Source organism: Protopterus annectens, chromosome 7.part0 (assembly GCF_019279795.1).
Source record: "Protopterus annectens isolate FY-2018-M chromosome 7.part0, PAN1.0, whole genome shotgun sequence".
NCBI classification, from domain to species: domain Eukaryota; kingdom Metazoa; phylum Chordata; order Ceratodontiformes; family Protopteridae; genus Protopterus; species Protopterus annectens.
The window spans coordinates 531,370,576-531,392,093 of NC_056739.1; positions in this window are offsets into that span (position 1 = coordinate 531,370,576).

Below are 21,518 nucleotides of genomic sequence, written 5' to 3' on the forward strand. Positions count from 1 at the left end.
GCTGAGGGGTCCAAAACGCTACCTTTAGCCAAATTGGTAGATTCTAAGTTAAAAAATATTGGTTAAAAAAGAAAAATATTTTAAAAGATTCCTGGGATCTACTTAGGAATACACATAATGGTTTGTTCAACAAAGATTTAACATTCATTACAATTGACGTCATTGACCTCTTCACATGCATTCCCCACTCTGAAAGAATGCAGATGTTAGAAGAAATTGTATTTGAGGAAACAGAAATGCCACAGGCAGATAGGTTGGTGTGCCTTAAACTGATGGAATTAGTTTTAAAATACAATTTCATTTATTTCAAAGGAGAATTGTACCAACAGGTTAGAGGGGTGGCGATGGGAGCTGCATGCGCACCCACCTACGCTAATTTAATTTTAGCTAAATGGGAAGAAAAATATGTTTTGGACTCCACATATAAAGATTGTTGGAGCCTCTACAAAAGGTTCCTGGATGACATCTGCATTTTTTGGGTGGACGATAAGAACAGAATTCAGGAATTTGTTGATTTTATTCATACCACCACCCCATTTCTCAAATTCACCTTCAGCGCTTCTGATGAAAAACTACAATACTTAGATATAGAAATATATAAAGAAAGTAACAGGTTCAGTTCAAAGGTGCATAGAAAAAACACCTTTACTAACTCATATTTGCACTATAACAGTGCTCATCCTTCTCATTACAAGAGAAATATAGTAAAAGGGCAGTATATAAGGGCAAGTCGTATGACCTCTGACACCAAGGACTTTGTGAATGAGTGCAATTTTCTCAAATGATTGTTTTCAGCAAGGGGCTAGCCAAGAGTTCCTTGAAGAAATTACAAAACAAGTACAGGTAGGTAGAAATGACAAATATAAACCTATCCTTGGTCAGCCCTTAGTTTAGAACCATAGTACTGACTCCTCACATCAGAACCAATTTAGTAAAGCAATGGTGCTAGAATACAATGCTAGCAGTGGATTAGTAAGAAGAATTATCAGTGATGAGTGGGAGAAATTCAAAAATCTCACTGATTTGGAACAAATAACCAAAACAGAGCTGAAATTTGTATATAAAAACTCACAAAGTCTGAAAAATGCCTTAGAAAATGACAAAAAAGAGGCAAATGGAAGGAAGAAAGTTGGTACCTACAAATGAGGGCGATGTTCACAATGTAGGGTTATAATGAATAAGGAAGAAGTCATTTTAAACAGTAGAAATGTGGTTTTAAGTAGTAAAGGATATTTTAACTGTGACTCAAATGGCCTTATTTATTTAGCTCTGTGTGAGGTATGTCATTCTTTTTATGTGGGCAAAACTGAACATAAGTTAAAAAGGAGGAAATACGAACATGTATATGATATGCAAAACAGGACGGAAACAAATGCCCTTTGTAAACATTCTTTAATATGTGTCAATGCTAATTATTCCTTCTTTGTGTTGGAAGGGGTCAAAAATATGTTAGAGGGGGACAATGGGAAGAGAAAATAGAATATAAAGAGCTCGTGGCAAATAACACTTCAAGTTACATCCCCTCCAGTTTTAAATGAGAATGTCTCTCTTGTACCCCTGTTGAAACTAAGGGCAGCTAAATTATAGGATTATATAACAAGGTACTAGCTACTCATCTGCATTTGATGCTTTTCCTTTTCTTTCACATTTTATTGCAATTTTAACTTTAACCACTAGAGTGTGCTAAGAACCATTTTACTTTTATTTTAATACAAATGGTTTTATTTAAGTTACTTGTTATCCAAGATATTTAAGCATTTTATGGTTTTATAAGTTCATGTGATGTATTTTTTAAGTTTGTAAAATGTATATCATGTTTTTTAATATTTATGAACATTTTATACAAAGTTTTACGGTTAGTAGTGTTTATTCTGCATGCAAGGTTTTAACATGAATATTCATGAGGATTAATGATGTTTTAAATTGGATGGTTTTTATTGGATAATTAACCTCCTAGAGGATTATAAAAGGCATTAATTATTCTCTGACCCACATCTGATGAAGTGATTCAAATGAAAATGCTGGTTTTAATGTGTGCATTTATGTGCTTTTGCGCTTAAATTAAAGCTGGATTTTAAAAGAATTCTGGCTGATTCTTGGTCCTGTGTTGCCTTGGATTGCCTTACTAGTTTCTTTTGGTACCTGGTGGCTGTTTTTTCGAAACATCTGTAGAGAAGGAACTGATGGCATGCTTACCGACTGATAAAAAGGGATTACTAATTCATCTGTTCCGATCTTCCTCCAAGAATTTTTCCCCAAATTTGGGGTAGCCCTTCACCACCACTAGAATTACCAATATGGTCTAGGAAGCTTTCTCCTGAAGAAATAAGATAATTCTTCAAACTTCTTTGTGTGGGGTCTCCACCTTCTTCACAAAAAAATTTGGGTAGGTTAGCAGAAGGGTCAGTGGCCATAATGTCAGGATAAAAAAAAAAACACAAACGAAAAAGCTAAAATATAGCAACAAAAAAACAGTGAACTTAAAGCTTGAGATTAATTGAAGAAACTAGTGCTTCGGCAAACAACTGCCTTCAAGGAGTAAAAACATTCAAATAAACCACCACTTTATATACCATTATCGAAAAATACATCCCGTTAAACAATCAAATATTTAACCTTTAAACAATCAGATAAGAAAATACCAGTTGCATTCAACATTTAAACCACAGGGGTCAGTGTGTCATATTTCAAAATAAAAACAGTTGCTTTATAAAGCAATCTTTTTTTTTAAATCCATATCATAATTTGGTATTATTTGTTCCAAAATGATACCTTTCAAAACTTCTGGAGTACTGCCATAATGTAGCTTAAAATGCATAGCTAAAAGAATGCTATGTTTCATATTTTTATGTTCCTTACATGTTCCTGCAACCTGATTTTAAAAGACTTTTTACTTTCCCCTATATAAAACAGGATGCAGGAACATTTTAAGGTATAATGCCTTCTGTGCAGCAAGAATATTTTCCATTAGGATAAAAAGGCACCCCATTAATTCTACTAAAACTAGTAACAATATATTTACAAACAGAACAGTTTTCACATTTAAATGTACCTCTTAATGTTATTTCATTACATAAATTATCTATTGGTTTCAAAAAACAGTAGATTTCAGGCAATTATTGCTTCTGGCCCTTCTTGGGTCTTCCTAATTAGTACTAAAAGCATAAACAATTCGCTTCCTGTGACAGGGGTTAGGTATCCCCTGATGGGATGGGCTTGGCCCCACCCCTATCAGAGAGAGACAATCACTGAAGAAGATTCTGAGCTCTGGAACGCTGCCAATGTCTGGTTTGTGCAAGCATAAAACTCATATGCCACTGAGGCAGTGTGAAATTTGAACATGAACTGTTATAGGTGAGTAAGCCTTGCAGAACTGTACTTTAAGTTAGAAGTTTTAGAAGACTGACATTACCTAAAAAATGCTCTATTGGTATGGAGAAGATTTTGGCAAATATATGGAAACCTTGGGGGAAGAGATGCAGGCCATCACTGGCTGTCTTCCATTTCTCCTCTTTAGACTGATACACACACACACACACACACACACACATATATATATATATATATATATATATATATATATATATATATATATAGAGAGAGAGAGAGAGAGATGTGCATACACACACACACACACACACATATATGCATGTGTATATATGTGTGTGTGTGTGTGTGTGTGTGTGTGTGTGTGTGTGTGTGTGTGTGTGTGTGTGTGTGCATATATATATATATATATATATATATATATACATACACACATATGTATCCATCCATCTATCCATCCTCAACCCCTTTTTCCTATTTTACCCGTTGGGTCGGGGTGTCACTTCAGCACTAACAATCATCTCAAGCCAAGATTTACAGTGCTGGGTGGCTAGCCCTGCGGGGGGATATATATATATATATATATATATATATATATATATATATATATATACATATATATATATATATATATATATATATATATATATATATATATATATTTATATATATAGATATATGAGTGTATGTATATATGTGTGTGTGTGTGTGTGTGTGTGTGTGTGTATGCATATACAATAAGCCAGCTGTTGAAGTTCATCATCATTTGTTCAGATTGTGGCATCATTCTTGGTGATGGCAGAATACTGCTCAAGGTTAAGTTAATACCTATCTCGGACATGTATTCCAAGAGCTGCCTCATGTCTCTGTTCAGGGAGGTGTGTCTCAATTCATTTACACTGACATGTAGAAAGACTGTACACTATGTGTGCTTGTAGTAAAAGGACATGAGCACAAGTATGATGTAGTGAATCCTTGCATCTGATACGCAACTGACTGCTTGAAGAGCCTGATGAGTGATGCATCACTATGGAGTCTTCTATTACCATGATATTGGATATTGGGCTGTCTGGAGGTTGGTCCTATTGGCATTTGAACTGAATCAGTGTGACTTTTAGTTGTGTGTTTCATTATGGGTGCTCCCTGTACTGTGTGTTTGTAAGCCTGTGTGGATTGCTGAGGATACCTATTTTTTAGGCTACATTTAGGAGTCCTTTGAGGTTTAGATAAGTTACATTTGAGATCCTCAGCATATGTAAGTCTATTTGTTTGGTCTGAGATGTGTGTGGTTGGTTTAGTGCAGTGTTGTGTCATACTGACAAACTGCCTGCTTGTTATTTTTAGTGGTAATGTGTAAGAGCTTTGCCTCTCATAACATTATATAACTGCATTTCTCACATACCGTGTTAGTTTGCTTAAGAAGTAGGTGATTGTTCATTGGTTGTTCAGTAAACATAAGATAATTGCTGCATTGTTTATAAATACTTATTTCAACCAAGATGGCTGCAAAAACAGATGGAAAGTGCTAATCCATGGCTCCAAAATGTAGATGGGAGAGACTGAGTGTGCTAACAGAGTGCTAGTAGAGTGCTGTGTATGCAGGTGTCAGATGTTACTGTGCACCAACTCTGCCTGTTTATAAAGACTGTATAGAAATGAATCAGTATATATGAGTTGCAGTGCTGCCACAATTCAATCACAGATATGCCAAGCACTAAGGCCATTATCAAATATGTTGCTGCAGGGCAGGTGCAGCCATCTACCAGCAGGTAGTATGTCTCACAGAAGGAGACACAGAGTGGTGCATGACATGAGTAAATTCAAAGAGACAGCTACTTTACCTACAAAGCAAACCTTCCTAATGTACATCTTTACAGAGACATGCAAATACACTTAGCTGTACAATTACTGCTTGATGCAATTGGTTGCTGGATATCCAGGCATTCATAGGTTCATAGGATGATACTAGGCTGTTGGCCCAGAAGCCCTTATAAGCCTAGCCAAGAATTTTCCCATGTTCCCTCAAAGTCAGCACCTGTTTCCCCTGCCAGCAGGGACACAGGTGGGATCCCAGGGGTATATTTTCTGTTTCCCATCCAGTCGTCCAGGTTCCTCTTAAAGAGGGCAAGAGAGGTACTCTGCTTGACATGGAGAGGGAGTGTATTCTACAGATGGGGGAGTCTTTGGGACACAAATCTATCCCACCAACAAGTTCTATTAATGCCACAGACCAGGTTAAGGCCTTGCATGTGGGTTGTACGAGTGTTGTTTGTACTTACGGATATGCAGCACCTCTATCAAGGCTGGGTCTCAAATGGCGTTGTATGCCAGACACAGGTCATCTCTGAGCAGTCTGTATGAGACTGAGTAGAGGAACAAGCCTTTTAGCCTATCTGTATAGGATAGGTATTTGAGACCCTGGATTTCCCTGGTTAGGAACCTCTGTGGATTCTCAAAATGCTGCATGTGATTGGCAAGGTACATGCCGAAGGGGACATTGTACTTGATAATGGGAATGATAAGGGAGAATTACAGGGATGTTATGACCTCCTTGTTCCTGGATGAAATACCATTATTTATGAGGTGGTCCATGTAGAAAGTCTTCTGTACAACAGAGGCAATGTGTTGCTCAAAAGTCAGGTAGCTATCAGCCTGGGTGCCCAAGTCCCTCGAGACTGATTGCATGCTTAGCACATTCTTTTTAATGTGATAATTAGTGGGGATGACATTTTCTCCAAAGGGGATACTGATGCATTTCTTGGCATTCAGTTTGAGACCATACTTCTGGCATGAGTCATTAGTTTGGGTAAGGCCCTCTTGGAGCATGTTCACAGCTTTCAGTCATCTACAAACTTGGTCAGCTACAGAACACATGTTTTGGCCTGCACCTCAGAAAAGTATATCCCAAACAGTAGAGGCCTCAAGACTGATCCTTGAGGTATACCACTCATTACTGGTCTACTACTAGAAGTGGCTTCCCCTACTTTGACTGAGTGGGTTCTTTCAGCGAGCCAGATGGCTACCCATCTGGTAACATATGGGTTGATGCCTAGCTGGGAGAGTTTATTTATTATGCTTGAGTAGGAAATAGTGTCAAAGGCTTTGGTTAGATCAAGGTAAGCGGTGTGCACCTTCTGCCCCTTGTCCATGGCTTTGGTGACTGCTTCAAAGAAGTCGACCAAGTTTAACAGGCATGATCTCCCTTTGACAAAACAAAACTGTGTGTATGGGGTCAAGCATTTGGAAGTTGCCAATGTCCTTGTTTATAAGGTCCATGATAATGCTTTCCATGGCCTTGCAGATCAGGCTAGTTAGGCTGATGGGCCTATAATTGCCTGGGACAGTGGATGCTCCACCTTTGTGTAGAGGGATGACAGTGGCTGTCCTCCATTCAGCAGGGATGAAGCCGTTGCCCAGGCTTTGGATGAATAGAGTGTCTAACAGAGCTAAGAGCTCATGCCTGAGTTCATGTAGGATACAGCCAGGGATGTTATCGGGTCCCATGGAGACTGTATTTTTTGCCGTTGAGAGGGCATTAAGGACTTGCTGCCTGGTCACGAGGGGAGGGGGGTGGGTGCTGGGGATGTCCTGGTTTATTGATGGAGGGTACAGGGGGTGACGTTTTCACTGAACCTTTCTGCCAGCAGGTTGGCTATATCTATGGCATCTGTGTATGTGGTGTTATTGACCACCAGTTCAGAGCAGATTTGGGTGCTGCCTTTGAGATTGCAGACATATGTGAAGAAGGCCTTGTGATTGTCCTTGGTGGATGTGGCCAATTTGGACTCGAAGTTAGCCTTAGAGGATTTCACCAGTGACCTTATTTGCTTTTTCAGACAAAGGAAAGATTGCTTCCAACTTGGCACCTGCTCCTTCTTGGCCCTGGACAGCAATTTTTTCCTTCTGTTATAGAGTTTATTGCTACTGTCCACCAGAGAGGTTTACTCTTCCTTGAGGAAGATGATTTAGTCCTGTGAGGTATTGCTGAGTCCATACAGCTATGTAGGTGCTCATATAGTTTTTTGGTGTAGGCTTGGGCATTAGTGCTAGTTCCAACTTAAGGGACGGTGGCTGTGAAGCTGCTTATACTTGCTCTGAGGAGATTGTTGTCAGCTTTAGAAAAGTTTTTTTCATTTGACCCTGACGGGGGGGGGGGGGGGGTTGTCAGGGGAGATGGTGACTTCAAAAGTGATTGCTTTATGTGTGGATCTTACCAAAAAAGATGACACTGCAGGAGTGCTACAGTGGCTACTCATGTTGATTAGGACCAGGTCCAAAATATTTTCACATCTTGTAGAGGTGTCGACCAGCTGATTCAATACATTAGCATTGACAAAGTCGAGAAATCACTGAGCATTCATGTTTGAGCTAGAATAGGTCTTCCACTCTATGGTTGGGTAGTTAAAGTCACCCAGGATCAGGCTAGAGGGTTGAATTTTGATGGATTCAAGTGGTTGAATCTTGATTGATTCAAGTAAGTCCAGATAGGTGGAGTGGGCGACCTGAGTCATGGTTGGGGGTCTGTAGCTAGCTATGATTTGAATAGGTGTTTTGTCAACAGTTAAATGCACTTGGTGTGTCTCCTGTGGGTCATACCATTTAACCAGCATGGAGGGTTGCAGGTCTTTGATAAATATTGAAACTCCACCTCATTTGGCTTTGTAGCCCTCCATTTCTGAAAGTATTTTAAGATGAGTAACCTGGTAAGGCTGAGGTGCTCTCCACAGCTTTGAACCAGGTTTCAGTGACTGCACAAATGTCAGCATCCTCCAGGGCAAGGAATGCTTGCAATGAGTGCAGTTCATGCTAAGACGCCTAGCATTTATCAGCATGACCTTGAAATTTCGTTTATAAGAATTTTTCATGTTGATAATTTTGTGCTCATGACTTTGCCTAAAAAAGGCACTATGGGGGAGGCAAGATCCTTTGCCAGAAGCCTAAAGCTCAGGGGAGACAGATGAAGGCCATCTCTGGCAAAGCATTGTGGTCTGTCAATCATGTCCTTCCAGGCTGCCAGGTACTGGATCCCCTTGGAATAACATCAGAAACTAAGACGATTGTTAAAGTCAATCATTTTCTGTTTGTATTGAGGTACCTATTGTTAAGAGACTTGAGTGTGTGCATGATATGGTGGATTCTAGCACCTGACAAGCAATTTACTGTAACTTTCTCCTTGTCTAGCCTGGTGAAGGGCACATGTGTGTGTCTCACAATAGAGTCTCCTATGACTAGTATGTTGAGTTTGTGGTTAGGCCTTAGAAGTTGTGAGACAAAGACGTGTGCACTATGTGTGATACTTGGTGCTGTGGGTCGTGATGTATGTGTGTGTTTTTGCTTCGGAGGTCTCTTTTGTTTAAATATGTTTTTGTTGAGAACCCCTGCATATGTAGGAGTGTGTTGTACAGATGTGGATGGTGTTAGAGGTGTGGTGTTCATAGTGTTTGTGAAGAGCCTTCTCAGTGCCAGATATACTGGCTTGTGACTGAGACAGCAAGGATTCTAGGTTCTTAATGTGATTGTATCTTTCACATACTGTCTTTCTAGGTGGTAGTAGTAGAGGGTTGTCTGTGTACATAAGGCAGTTGTTACACTGTCTCAGGATGCCCATATCACCCAGACTAGCAGGAGAAACCACAGGAAATTGTCCATCCATGGTTATCAGAATCTGTGGAAGAGAGGTCAAGGATAGTAGAGTGGGTACTATTTGAGGAGAGTACCTATAGGTGTGAGTAGGGCTGGATAAAATCGATACAGTAGCTGCAGTTGTGGGCCTCACTTACACAGGAGTGCTGGTAAGGGAAAAAATACAACTGAGATACCTCGCAAAGGGTTAAAACAGCACAGCGGCGGTGCACAATGGGCAAACAAGCACAGACCCACGCAAATGCTGTGTTTAAATACCACAAAAATGAAAGTAAAATAGAAAGACTGGAATTGACCCATCACCCCTTGTCCCTGAGCTCTTAGCTCAACACCCTATGCCAGACCAGTTTCAACCAGTTCACTTACTACCACTAAGTACAGGTAGGCTCTGGCCAATGCAAGATGCATAGCAGGAAACACAGGAATCACACAAACAGATCTGAATACAGCAAAACCTGCAACCAGACTATACTAAAGATATTTAAATTCTGTTTAGGTCAATTTAACACAAGAGAACAGATACACACAAGTATAACAGTAGCAAACAAGAGCAAACTGGTTTAAACATCTTAACCAATTAACCAATATACTTATACACAGAAATATATAAATATGCAATCACCCACAAAGTAAAAAATGCACACAAACATGAGTATGTGCGTGCACATGTACACACTCACATACACTCAGAGTCATGCCTGGGATTCATTAATGCCTATACTGTGTGCATAAGTGTACACCGTTCTGATTGAACAGATAACACAAACATAATTCACACCTTCTTCATCCTAATTTTAGTTTTCCTAGTGATTTTCTTGCAACCTTAAATACTGATGGGGATTCATAAAGGTTGCCACAAAATGCAGATTTCTTGTGCACTTAGTGCAATCTTTCTGACTAGAAAGTGCAAAAAATGTGCTAGGGATGTTCTTGAATACGGTACGCGTACACTTAGTATAGGTGTTAATGAATTAAATTCTAAGACCTGTTACAGACTGACTGTGTGAAAATGGACTTACATATACTAAGTCTGATCACTGTACATCTCTCTCAACATTAAAAAGTTGAAAATCACACCAGCGGTGCAGTAACAGATAGCCGAAAAGTGGACAGCTCCCTAAGTAAACAACATGTTGAAGACCCCCCCCCCCCCAGGGAAAAAATTATCTGACCTTAAAACATTGACTCTGTAGCATTGCAGCAAATAACTTTACACAAGCTCCTTGATGTGATGCTATGAGACACAGATGACTTAGAATGCCAGCTTTTACAACTTTTGGCTGCAATGTGCTGAATGGTCCAGCAACACGGTGCAGCTAGTAAAACAGACCCATACCACAGCTACTTGCATTATTGATCCAGTCTTCTAGTTGTGCTGTGCTATTGGTCTACTGGATGGACAAGTAACACTGTGTAAACAGAAAAATGGGCATGCTGGCTGTGCTGTTGGTCAGTTTCTCTAGCTACAGTATGCTGTTGGTCAGCTAAAATGCAACTAGAAAAGAGAATGGCAGCAGAGCTGCCCGTGCTACGGGTTATGTTTTCTAGCTGCGTTTTACTATTTGTCCATTCAGCTGGCCAAAAGCACAGTGCAATTAGAAAAATAGACCAAAAAGCATAGGCAGCTAGAAGCTCACTGAGCTATTGCTATATTTTTCTAGATGCACTGTGCTCTTGGTCTGCTCAATACATCAAATCACAATGTGAAGCCAGAGATGAGTCCACTGACTCTGTTTTCACTTTGATGAGCTCCTCTGTCATTGTATCTACAAATGAGTCAATGAAAGAGCCTACAAAGAACTTTTAAAGGACAATTCAGAGCAGAGGAGCAGAGATTAAAACAAGGCTAAATTGAGAATGATGTGCTGAATGCATAGCAGCTGAGAGATTTGTCACTGTGTCTTGGAGTGCTCCTAAATCTCAGAGGTATAGTGATAGTGGAGTTAGTAGACATAAATATTAAGGGTGTGCAGGGTTAGCACTATACCCTGGAAGGTGCAGGGGACTTGCCCCCTGAAAAGAATAACTTTAATTGACAATTGCAATTGTCAACATTCACTGCTCTACTTTAGTTTCACTGTTTTTCATAATTCCAGGACTTGTAATTATAGGCCCTGGAATTGCAACAGGGCACTATCACACACTGATATGTATGCAGGTGTGTGCATTTGTGTGTGTTAATATTTGTTTCTCCCACAGTGGGTTCCTTTCAGTTTGCAAATGTATTGATCAGGCAACACACCATTGTGTAATCCCTGATTTTCAGGAAAAGACCAGAATTCATGACATTTTTAGTATGCATACTACTTATTACCCATTCCTGCCGAGATGGCCCCATTTATTTCACATTATGGACTCATTCAAAGCCTTATTTGGAATTCTTATGAGAAGTACAAATCAACTAAAGATCAAATGGGCTTCAACAAAAGTGGCAATGGCAGTATTTGTCTGTGTGTGTGTGTGTGTGTGTGTGTGTGTGTGTGTGTGTGTGTGTGTGTGTGTGTGTGTGTTCTCTGCACTTACTTAAAAAAAGTCTGTAACTCTAACAGAATACGAATACTTGGAAGAATGCTTTATTGCTAGGGAGAGCTAAGAGTCAGGCAAAAAGCTACAACTCTCACCTTGTAGTTTTCTTGGAATAAAATGAGCAAACCTACTTTGAGGCAGAAGGCTGGAATAGTTAAGCACTCTTCATTTGTGGTATTTGTTAGTCTCTGTATCTACTGCTTTTGCAGCATATCGTTTTTCTCCAAGTAGCCATTACAAGAGTATATGTTTATTGCTTACTAAACAGGATCATAGTTTTTTTTTTATTTAATGTTCTAGCTTGAAGTTTATATGGTGCTATTTTTGATACTCTGCTATAAAGGGTTTTAAGCTTTATGTTGAGATGTTCAGCTTCAGTGGTCTTTAGAAGTTTTATTTCTTTTTAATGGACTTACTCAAGCTGAAGGTAAAAGGCATTTGCACTAGAGATAATCATTTTATTTTCCATAAAGGCATGAAAGTAGATGGAGATGTGTGCTCTTAGGAACAGTGTGAAGAGATGAAGATTTAAACCAATAGGTCTGTATCATGATCACAAATCTATAGCTATAGCATCTTTTCAAAGCAGATATTTGAAATAATTAACAAGGAATATTAATTGCATATGACTGCTTTCATAGGCTTTGTCTCAGCTGGCAGTCTCCATATGCCAAATATCATGCTGTGACATTAGCTAACTAAACAAGAAAGCAAAATAATGCATGTGGTGTACTATCTTAAGAAACTGTATAATCAGCAAAGAGTGAAAAAAACAAGATATACCCTACTGTTTCACAGTGGTGTCTGTACATGATGAAGATCTGACTGCTTCATGTGTTTGTATAAAAACTCACACAACTGGAACAAAAGTCATAAACATGTAAATCAAGATTTTAAAAAATGTAATGCTGCTGTAATGTAGTGCTGGAAAGAAAGATTTACACATTATGACACTCCTAAATTATCCATTTTTAATGATGAAAACTTCATTATCCAGGCTGTGCTACTGTGTTACTTTGGTCCCTTTGAGAATCTCTTAAAGGATCCTTCATAAGAAAACACATTCTAAATTACAACATTAGTGTTCTGAGGGGGAGGAAATTATTTCCTAGTTTCTCTGTCCAGGGAAATTAGGCACATACAGCTGAGAAGCATTATTGAAATTTAATCGGCAGGCATATTAAAAATGGAAAGCATATCTTGGAGTGCACTGGGGAATAAATTAAGTGATAAACCACTGAATGCTTACCAGCATTACTATATTTCAAGAAAAAAAGCAATTTATCTTTATTAAAACAGTGGGTATCCTGTTTCTCATTTGCAAAAGAAACAACTGAAGGAAGCTTTTAAGCTAATTTCTTCACAAATATCACAGACCTTTGCGGTTCTTGGCTGCAATTTCATATTCTGCTATGTATTTCTGCATAAAGTATCCAATTAAAATTGCTCAAGTAAATACACAGCAAAATCACAAAAGCTCACCAGCTGATATAGTGTACTTTGTTTTAAAAGTAACAGAAAATTAATTATTGTGGAAATGAGTAGTCATGCAAAGTGAGGACAGAAACTATGTAATCCATTGCTAGCCAATTCAGTATTTCCTGACATTGAGATAACATCTTGACAGTTGCTTTACCTCTCCCATAATATATATCTTTTCATATTTCCCATCTAACACAATTCACCTTGTTTTTACCTTTGAACTTTCTCAGTCTAATGTCTGCATACTCCACCTGTTTCTCAGATCTGACAGTGTCCTTCATAGACTGGATCTTTCACCACACCTTAACCATTCTTACAACCCATGTAATTACATTTTCTTCAGTCTTCTGGTATGTTCTGGCACAAAAAAATGAATTATTCTATCCTTTGGAAAGTCATCTACTCCAGGGAACTACCACATTGTCAATGCACTCCTAAGAGTAAGTTGTTCAGAATTTGGGAATTTATGTGGACAGTGACCTAACTTTTGACCAACATGTGTCTATTTTTCTAAGAAAGTTTTTCTATATTGCACAGTTTATAGACAATAAAATCATGGGATGGGTAAGGCCAATCAGTATCTAAATGGGATATGTTATTTTTAGCACAAAAAAGGGAAAATGGCTAGGCTTAAAATGGCTTGCAAGGGCAGCTAACCGAGTACTTACCCATGAACCTATTTACACAGGGATTTCTTTTGAATGAACCTAATGCCTTTCCTTCAGTTTCTGCTAACCAGCACAAGTACTTTGAATGTTGTTATTTTCAACAGAAGTAAGTTTTCCTCCACATATTGGTTGTTCCTCACAGTATATGTTCCTTCTTTCCTCTATCTTCTGTTCATTCTTCCATGCCCCAGTCTTCTTCTGAACATTATTTCTTCAGTGTTCTCACCAAAGTTGTCTACAAGAGTTCCTCTTTTCTACTTAAGTATATATCTACATCTATAGAGCTGATGTCTTTTTCATTCCATTCCTCAACCATTGGCTTTCAGATCTGACCTTGAATCTGACTTTGACCACTTCTCAGACTTTGGATCGGTAGCTCAAGCTCCTCACCTTACCTGCAATCACCTCCAAACCGCACATTACCTCATTACCTCAGATCTTGTTTGCTGCTTCCAATGATCAGATGTAGCTAATGCAGATGAGGCTAAATTTCAGATAAATGTCATACTTTATCTTGATGATCCTTGTTCCTTTTGATATTCATCTTCCTTTCTTTTTAGCTTCCTCCTTCTAGTGTAGTCAATAGCCTATTCTAGTCTTGTTGTTAGATGCTTATACCGTGTAGTCCTTGAGCCTTCCCTCCTTCTAGCCTTTTCCATTTCTCTTTCTGCTAAGCCATAAGGCTGGCATTTCTTTTTCATGGTATTTGTCTTTTTTAAACTTTTTTCTTAATTGGGTGTTTTCTTTTTTTGTCTGGTAGTCATGTCTGACAAACCTACTGGATTTAACAAATGCTCCTCTTGTGGGCATAAGATCTCCAACTCAGATGTGCATTCAGAATGTGTCTACTGTCTTGGAGCTAGGCATCTGGATATTGAATGCAAGATTTTTACAGGATTCAACCACAGCACATTAGTTGAACACAGAAACAAGCTACAGCTGAAACAATTACTGCCTTCATCCTTTTCTTCAGTATCTGGAGCTTCCCCCTCCGCTAAGAAGTCAGTGGAGAAATATAAATGGGAAATGGTAGAAAAAGTCACAGAATAACCTAAGGAGTTGAAGAAGTGCTTCCCTGATCACTCTCCTCATTCAGTAACAGGGTTGGCTTTTCCTTACAAAAGTTACTAAAACTTTGGATTCATCCACTTCCTTGGATCCAAACTTATCCTCTTCAAAGTCTTCAAAGTCTACTTTCAATAGAAGTTTTAAACTAGAGTCATCAAGATTGCATTCCACTTTTTTGCCTGATACACCACGAGAGCTTCAAGACCTCCATCCACCTCATCATCCTTCAGCTCTAGCAGCAGCGTTCCTGAAGCTGATGTGGACAGAATGAAGAGAAAATTTTGCTCAGGACCTACATTTAGTTAGGAGTTATTCCAGCTCCAGCTCACATTGGACCCATGAGTTTTGTTCCATCTCAGACAACATCAATTACTTCTACTCCAATCAAGTCCTCGGCTTCGGAAGCCTCAGATCCAAGATTTCTGAATTTGTCCATGTTGGATTCGAAGGCTTGGCCATCATTGACTCAGACACCTTCTCTCATCCAGCTGGTCTTGACTATTTTGGAGCCAGAGGGATCTTGGATTTATAGTTTCAGTGCCAGCTCCAGTGGTAGGGGTTCAATTACAATGTTCTCAGAACCCTCATTCCCCTTGGGGCTTCAACATTAGATAGCTTGGCTCCAATCTCTGCTTTGAGGCTTAGTAATGTGGATTCCAATGAGCTGCCTTTATTAGATAATCTTGACTCCCACTAGGGTGGTTTTGTGCTCTCCAGTGGCTTGTGCTTTTGATGTAGTGGAGAGAGCGTTATCCCTTTTGGAGGATAGAATTTCCTTGCACCCTCTCAGGTCCTCCTCCTCTACAACTGATTGTCCTGGGTTTTGAGTGTACTAATTCTGCCTCATTGGGACAACCTATCTGCCATGCCTTGCGACAGCCCTCATATATGACTTCCTAAACACTTTTGAGTCTTTACAAGATCATCCGCCCATGGAAGTTACTAGGAAGTGTACGCACAAGAGAAGGCACATCAATTTCCCACAAGAATCCTTGACAGAAGACACAGATTTTAATGAAGAGGAGAGGCTCCCAAGATGACTCATTCAGAGAGATTTTTGACCTTTTGGGACAGAAAGGTAGTTGGTCTTCAGAAGCCCTTTCCCAAGAGGACTCAGTGTTTCTCGAGACTTTCAGAACTGGCTCAGGTATGTCCTGGGTGATACCCCAGCATATGAAATGGTGGATCTCACTTCTCATTGGGCATGGAAGGAGCCAGATGTGACAGAACCCATCCCTAGGAAGGTGTGCAAGTGTCTTGTTTCACATTAGGACCATGCCCACTGAAGTAGGGGTCCTCCAGCTGATGGCATGGCGGTTGCTGTAGACACCTATAAGGAACTAGCTGAGTAAAGTCCTTCTGTCCATCCCCCAAAAAGAGAGTTTAAAGCTTTGGACAGGTTCAGAAAACAAGTCTATGCCTCAGCAACATTTACCCTCCAGTCGCTGAATTATTCAGCATACATTAAGATGTTTCACAGAGATTTGACTTAGGAACTTTCAAAGTCCCACTTGTGTTCCATGTCTGTAAAGGAGAAAAGACTCTGCCTTCACAAATGGCCACCCTTCAGTCCCTGTCTGATGCCTCCATGTTGCTGATTTCTGATGCCATGGAGTGTGTTTTCAAAGTGGCTGGTTCAAGCATAGCTGTAAGAAGATATGTCTGGATGTGCCTCTTTGACTTTGTGAGCTATTCAAGACATTGTTCATCAATGCACCCTTTGATGGATCTACATTATTTGTCCCTAAAGTTAAACACACTCTCCAGGAGTCAACTGGATAGAAAAATCCTGTCTGCCATATAAATGCAGTTTTCTATCCCTCAGAGGACTTTTTCTTGGAACCAAAAAGGTGGTAGAATGACATGGTTCTGAAAATAGCAAGGTTTTTCCTAGGATTCCCAATGGCAGAGGGGGGAAATCCAATGGCAGACATCACCCACGTGGTAGAGGAGACCCGCAAAACCAAGGCTTAAGAGGTCCCTTTACTGAGAAGCCTTATCAGATTTCCTGAAAGGTTGCCTGACTGCTGCAGTCTGGAAGCAGTCGGGGGTGCTTTTCTCTGTATCCAAAAGCCTGGACGTGCATCACCAAAGACAACTGGGTGCAGACAATCATCACCAGAGGCTACTACTTTTCATTTCCCATTATTCACCCAAAATATTAAAGAAGAACCCAACTTACTACCCCATCAAAGAAAAGATGCAGCCTAGGAAATACAAAAGCTCCTTGCAAAAAGAGTCATCCAAGAGATCCTGCCAGACTAGCAAGGGATGAGAACTTACACGAGATTCTGTTTGGTGACAAAGAAAAGGAGGACCAAGGACCAATATTGGACCTAAGTTACTTAAATCAGTTTGTCAGTCACTTTAATTTCTGAATGGTCATGGTTCAGTCCATTCTTCTTCTTCTATGGAGTGATGATTGGCTGTGTTCTACAAATCTCCAGAACGAATACTTTTCTTTCATCTTGTCCTGATCTCATCTGGGAAACATACAGTTTGCAGGTCTAAACCTGTTATTCCTAGCCTTCATTCTAGTAGTCCCACCCCTCCCACTTTCTTTTCTATCCCTTGCTTACTGTTACCTAGGCTGTGATATCTCCTCCCACCTTTATGGAAATCTACAAATAAGGGTTAACACAGACCGGCACCATTTTTAAATTAATTCTTCACTCCCGTGAATGTGTTCCCCTTTCTCTTGGTGTTGTGTGCATGCCAGTAAGTTTTATGTTTTGATTCATTTTTTCAGTCTCTGCTAATATAACTGTGCCTTATTTTTGCTGTTTTGTATGTAATGTTGCCAACTTGTCCAACGTGGTAGTGTTAGAGTGACCTTGCAAACCATTTAGAAGGTTTCTATATACTATGCTACATTGCTAAATAATTGTTTATGTATCTTGTATGAGATATATTATTGATGTTGCTGCTACCTGAACTGGCAACTGATGCCGTTTTGGTTACTTTTGCATTTGTTAGAGCTAGCTCTAGCTGTGTATGTATTTGGTGTGTTATAGAGATGCTCACATCTGCAGTTGCATAATTTTATAGTTTATTTGCATAGCCTGGTCAGAATTACACTTGCATTGCCTGTAATGTGCTATTAACTTATCTCTTAATATCTCCTCTTCCCTATACCCATTTTCACCCTCTATCTTCTCTCGTAACACAGTCTTTACTTCCCTTTCTAGCCTATCTCCGTGCACTCGTTCTCTACTGTTTACCTAACTATCCCTACCTACTTCTTCCTCTCCTATGACTCATTTTTCTCCCTCCCTTTTCTGCTTAATTTCCATTTCTCTCACTAATGCCACCATACCTAATTTTGCTTGTCTAGCTTCATTCCCTACCTACTATAGCTGCCAAACACTATCGGCTTCACTTGCTGGCTGATTCTTGTATTAACTCTGGTTCTTTTCTATTTCTTTTTCATATTACAGTATCTCCACAACTTGAATACATTTCTACCTCCCAAAACTGGTTTCCGCAACACATTTCCTCAGCATCTGAGCTCCTAGGAACACTAGCTAACTACAATTACGGAACTGGAAGCACTCCCTTACAGTGTTATAGTGTAGGTGTTTGCCTACTGCTATTAAGCGTTCACCTTTTGTATAATTGCACTGACTATTGTAGCCAGCACACACGCCGAGCCCACCCCACACCCATATCCATTCCTTTCTAATTCTCCCTGCCACTTACCCCTTTTTTATTTTAACCTATACTTCTTTTCCTTAATGTTAACTACCTCTCCTGCTGTAACAATGCACCCATTTGGCCACTAGATGGCAGTATTACCTAGAGTTTCATTACTCCTCAGCTCGCATATCTCCCGGAGCTGTTTCTATCTGTGGATATACTTTTCTACCTATTTTGGGTACTTTTAACACCAACGTCAGCTGCTCGCTCAACTGTATTATTTCCTTAGCTAAACGACAGCCTTCCCTTTAATATAAAGCTGTGTAACACCAGCATACAAATAGGTCCTCCACACTAGAACTTCTTACTTTAGACCTGATTAGTCTCCTGCCCTGCACTAGTATCAAGTTCCCTTTCAGCTAGCATTGCCTCCCCCTGACCTACTTGATTGTTTTTCTTTCATCTTGTCCTGCTCCCCAGCTCACAGCAGGGCTAACCTCTGTCCATTCACCCTCCCTATGCTCAGGCTCACTCTGTTCCCCTATTGTAACCCCATTTCCACCCACCCCCACTTTCATTAGATTTATACACTATACTCCCCACCCACACCATACACTGGACAATCCCCTGATCTACACAATTACCCCTCCTCTCCAATCAGCCACTATCTCCCCTATTTCACTGCCCTTCCCTTTTTCACACTACACCACCTCCTGCACTCTACCTCTACAAATTCAATCTTTCCAACTTATCAACCCCCTGCTTCCCAACTTTACTATCCAACAGACATAACACCTTCACTGCTACTTTACGACTGTCACCTAACACTTTCCTCAATATGACCCCTCACTAACTATCCCCCTTCTCCTCCTCCTAGCCCTGCCTACCTCATACCATACATCACGTCAGTACCCCACTCCTGTGACTACTCTCTCTCTTACTGTCACAGCTCACAAAGTAACTCACATACACCTCATGTTTCCTATACTTCCCTCCAACCTCTTTTCAATCAAAACATACCCAAATGTATCTCTTTCTATCTGCAAAAAAACTAGAACATTCCCTACTGTAGGCCTTCTCTCCTTTTTATTTTCTTTCTTTGATACTCTTCTCTTGGATGGAGACATCCATCCCAAACCAGGTCCAACCATCTCTACCCCTAACCAACATTCTCCCACCTCCTCACCACCCACACTCTTCTCCCCATTTCCATACCCACCCTCCTAAATACCTAACTATTTTCTCTCCGAACAGCCAAAGCATTGTAAATAAAACTACTGAATTGCAGTCCTGGATCCACCTTAAATCCCCCCATATCTTATCCCTCTCTGAAACCTGGTTAAAGCCTCACATCTCTAACTCTGAATCTTACCCCTGACTACAACATCTATTGGGTAGACAGAGCAAATAAAAGAGGTGGGGGTGTAGCCATCCTCTACTCGACCAACTTAATATCTCTCCACTCTCAACCTCCTTACCCAGCTTTGCTCCTGCAGAAATCCTCATTGTTAACTTCCATCTCAACTCCCATAAAAAAAATTGCTATTGTATCTATATATATCTCCCCCGGGAGACAACATTCCTATTCTTAAAAAACTTTCTCTGCTGGCTCACCATAAATATTCCCTATGAAACTTTGAAGACTGGTAGAGAATGGCTGCCAGCCTAGCCAGATAGAATTTGATACATAATTCTAGCATTTGTAAATATAAATGTAAAATACAGGCTTGTTTTTTAAATGAAAGAAAATACTATAATGTTGAGCTTCAGGATTGTAGCAACATTGCCATCTGCTGCAAAGAAAACTAAGTCAAGCATTACACATCTCTTCTTTGAAATTAAAATTATGTCTTGTATGTTCTTTGATCTGTAGAGCTCGTAGTCAGCCTGTCTGGGCTAGCACATTATTTCTATTGTTTTAACTTAAGGAATATTTTCTAGAGTGTACATTTGAAATGTCTTTTATTGTTGTAGCTTCCTGAGCAGGTGTTAGCTTGCTAAATAATGTAGCCTGTTGGCCTGGGAACTCAAGGCTAAGTGTCAAAGAAGTGATGTAATGGGAACTAAATGAGATTGATGTAATCTGGGAGGGCCCATCAGATATGTTTGTTAGTGATTTTAAAAACTATTGCTCAGAGAGAGACTGAGAGCATTTTTGTCTTGATATCTAACCTACAGCACTGCCTGTTGTCTTAAGTGAGTTATCTTAGAAGTGTGTTTTCTTGTAGAAATAGCTAGGACTATAAAGATTAGACTAAGTGTTTTTTTCTGTTATGTCAGAACTGTACTACTGAATTATTTTAAGTTTCTGTGTGATCTCTGAACTCTTGAATGGCACTGTGGTGTAGTAATATTGTCTTGTGTTTTAGCATTTATTATTAAATATTTTTAAACCCTTTTCAACTGTGACTGGTTTATGTAGAGTTAATCTAAGATCTAGAGTACATTGCATGTCTTTGGTAAACTGTACTAAGCCCTTCCAATAAGTCTTTGTTGCTTAGTTACACTACTATTGTTTAATAATATTGCACAGTAATAATTGGACACCCTTTTAAGGGCCTTTTAGTAGCTGATAAATATTAGCTGGTGGTGGCAGTAATTACTACTGTATAGTCTGGGTATAGCGGCACAGCTGGGGAATCTGTGTCAGCCTTTCCCAGAAGTGTCTGTGAAGTTGTATATATACTTATCTCAAAGTGTTTGTGTGTGTCAGTTACTTGGGCAGGGACACGAAGCTCTGGTTAGACAGAGAGGGTACTGGAGGTTAGCTTGCCAGTTAGGCTGAGATATGGACCCTGTAGCTGTGTCAGTGGGGAGTCTTATTGGGGACCTGGAGAGCAAGGGAGCAACCAGCCCCAGACTGACTGTGATCTCTGTGGGCTCTTAAGGGAAATTGCACATTGCTGTGTGTATTTGTTATCTTTCCTGATATATGAGATGCCCTCTCTGGTGTTAGTGGTGAGGATTGAGGCTCCTTGATTACTGGGCCAAGGCACGGGTGTCACAGAAACCATTATATGTGGTGACACTAATATTGATTGGACTTCACTCTCCTCCACTCCCTCTCCTCATAGCATTAATCTGTATGGCTTCCAACAGCTTATATCTTCCCCTACCAGAACTAACAATAACTTAACCTCTGGCTCCATCTTAGACTGGACCATTTTT